We start from the raw sequence: 3,352 nt of genomic DNA on the forward strand, positions 1-3,352 counted from the left end.
CCTCCAAATTCCTCCCAGTTCTATACCACCCTTTCTGTTCCACTTGTTTAACAAGCTCCCCTACCACATATGACTTAAGCTTCCATGTGATTTAAGCTGGTCACATGGGCCTATTAATGAATGGGAAAGCTCTTTCCATTTAAATTACCATTACAACTCACTGCCCAGAAGGTACTAATTCATCTCTGCTTCTCAGAATCCTTCTGTTTCTACAATGATCATGGGGTACCATCTCTCCTTTGCCTTTCTTGAGTAAACCCCAGATAAAAGTTTTCTCTCCCTCATCAAATTTTTCTAGAGTACTTGGACCCTCTTTTGCACTCATTACCTTATATTATACTATAGCACCTTATATTCTAATATTTCACTTGTAACTCCATGGCCCTGGGCCCGCCAAAGCTCTCTCAGACCAGGCCCAGTCCTGGAGACTGACTAAAAAAGAATTATTTTCTCTCCTAGACTTGTCCTACCTTGAGTTACTCCAGTAAAACGTCTAAATATAGTTTACATATGACTCCTGTTTTTGTTTCTCCAAATGTGAAGTCCAGGGTTCCAGTTCCTATGCAAGCATGCAAAGATGGACATGGGTAGGACAGCACATTTTTTTGTTTTAAAAAAAATTCCAAAGGCATGAACTGCTCAAAGGAGCCCATAAACAGACACAGAAACATACAAAGTACTCAGATAACCTCTAGACTTCCTTCAAAAGGAAACTGAACTTGGGGTTGCTAGGGGGAGTGACTTTTTGCCTTTCTTCTGCATCTACAACCTTCCCAAAGAGTATGACACAATCCTTCCAAGTTCAATGTCTACAATGACAATCCAAGTTGATCATATCAGCTTTCTCCATTGTTCCCTTTTACAAATGTATGTAAAAATTCTCCTTCAGGGCAGATCTGAGGGAACTGACTTGAGAGTAGGTCATGACCAGTGGGAGGAAAGTTGTGGTGGCTGGAAATGACCAGTGATACCCACATTCCTAAGGTGGGGACCACACAAATGAGAATAGGTAGCTTTTCTCTTCACCTCATATTCCATCCTCACAAAAACACCCTGCTATATCTTCAAGTAGTCTTCCAAACACAAAAATATAGCCTCCTGCCAAAGCATTTGTAAGATAATGGAACTATGTTTTAACCTGTATAGACATGTGGTTGATGGGAGATGAAGAGGAGAAAACGCATTTTGGAGTTACAAATATGACAATGGTGTCAAAAACCTCCGTGTGTGTGTGTGTGTGTGTGTGTGTGTTTGGTTTAGTCTTTTTCTAAACAATAGGCTGTCTACTACCTAACCATGTTTTCTCCTCCCTTCTTTCTGCCCCACTCCTTCTCTGGAGCCCTCCATACTAGGATTCTTATAGTTCAGGCTAAAAACTTCTATTTATCTAGCTTGTTGGTTAAGTTGTCCTTGGAGCATAGAGTGAAGATTCAGTGAGAACTATGGTAGACTCTTTCTTTCTGTCATGTATTGAAGACCATCATAGACAACTCTGCCTATTGATATTACTGGTTTCATCCCTTCTCTGTTCTTTCCCAGGCAAAGTTGGAAGATGTCAGTCCTGGCCTCAGTATGATAGGAGTTGCACCGTCCTAGCACCTTACCTATTCCCTTGTATGATGGCATATGAGCCATATGATTTTCTCTTAAAATTTGCCAAACAAAAGAGCCTCTTGCTTTTAGTACTGAATAGCTCCTCTAATTTCTCTTCAAAGTCCTTTTATGTCAAGGAGTAGATCCTGACAAGATTCAAATATTTCTTTGACATAGTCATGATCTGAATAGACCAAGGACTCTGAATATATAAATTTGTCATAGACTCTCCATGGACAGTCCTTTATCTCTGAAAATCTATAGACTTCCTCTAACAATAATGTTTTTAAATATACAAAATAAAACATAGGATTACAAAGGAAAACAATTACATTGAAATATAATTATCAAAATATTAAAAAACAAACAAACATGTTCACAGACCCCAAGTCAAGAACCCCTGCATAACCAAAGGTAATATATATATTTTGGAAGATGATAGGGAGACAAATGACTATAGGTAAGTTGGTTTTCATTCAAATAAATTCCATTTTCTTCCATAAAAAGTTATAAAGAACCTCATTTTAAAATATAGAATATAAACATTGCCTCTTACACTGAATTAATTGTATTCATTTTGAAAAGATACGCTACGAATTCGACTCATTTTTTCCCCTGTCAGCTTCCTGGAAAAATGAAAGTATGTGTGGCTTTTTTTCTTTAAGTCTTGTTTTGTTTTGTTTCAACTGGGGATGGGAAAAGAAAGCTTCAGACTCTTTTGATGAGGAAAATTTCTCATGGATGGTAAGCTTCTACTTCCTAGTGTCTTCTCAGCTAGGGTCAATCGTGGCTTTCTTACATTCTAGTACTATGTCTGCAAATCTTTCCTTTTGTAACATTTTCCTTTATCTCTGAAAGGAGGCAGTAAAGTTTGCCTTCCACCAGGCTGCTTTGATTTCTCCAAAGCTCCAGCTTGCATCAACAGAGCTCTACAAGTTCAGTCCCCTGTGTCTCTGAAACAAAATAAAGCTAGAAGACAGCTAAAATAACAGATTTGACTAGACCTTCCATACACATTTTCTGAAAAGTTCTAGTACAGGAAAATGGATATAAAATGGCTTTCTGGTCTTTGGATACAAGCATACAAACACCAAAAAGAAAAGGTAGTAAAATTGTAGTTCACACTATTTTTTTTTAATGGCATAGAGTAAGGAAAGCAAATACTTAAAAACTGTAAAGTGATAACCCAATTTGAGGCAGTATTGTTATTACTAATACTAAAAACCACCATTTGGTTTTTTTTAATTGGACTAGATCTGTGATTTTACTGATATAAGAAAGGAAACCCTTTTTACTGAAATTCTCTCTACTAAGGCAGCTAAGGAGCTATTCCATCACTTTCCAGGTCTTAGAGAGTTGCCTGGGGTATTGAGAGATTAAATGACTTGCCCAGGGTCTTACATCCTTTCTTCCCTTTTGCCTCCTGGATTCCCTGAATTTTTTCACAACTCAGCTCAAATCCCACTTTCTGCAAAAGGCCTCTTCTAGACTCCTCTCCCCCAACCTCAGCCAGTTCCTTCCCTAGAAGGGAGTAGAATTTACTTCTTATAAAGGGTAATAACCTGCAAAGTATGTGAATCTATACATGATTACACAGGCAGTTCTTTTTAAACTCAGCTTGGTCCTTCTCCAATGTCTCCTTTGAGTTGTATCTGATGTGGTTGCCAGTTTTCATTCAAATTCACTGAATCATGGGATGATTTTGCTTCTGCTTTTTTGTGAGAAACCTCTTGATTCTCAAAGTCTTGGGCGAAAACAT

The 3,352-nt window shown here is 37.9% G+C and overlaps 1 pseudogene; it reads right to left on the bottom strand.

The window, feature by feature from the left end:
- Window positions 1–3,138: 3,138 nt before the first annotated feature.
- On the bottom strand, window positions 3,139–3,352 carry LOC140512155 (large ribosomal subunit protein eL39-like; annotated as a pseudogene).

This window comes from Notamacropus eugenii, chromosome 6 (genome assembly GCF_028372415.1).
Source record: "Notamacropus eugenii isolate mMacEug1 chromosome 6, mMacEug1.pri_v2, whole genome shotgun sequence".
Lineage (NCBI taxonomy): Eukaryota > Metazoa > Chordata > Mammalia > Diprotodontia > Macropodidae > Notamacropus > Notamacropus eugenii.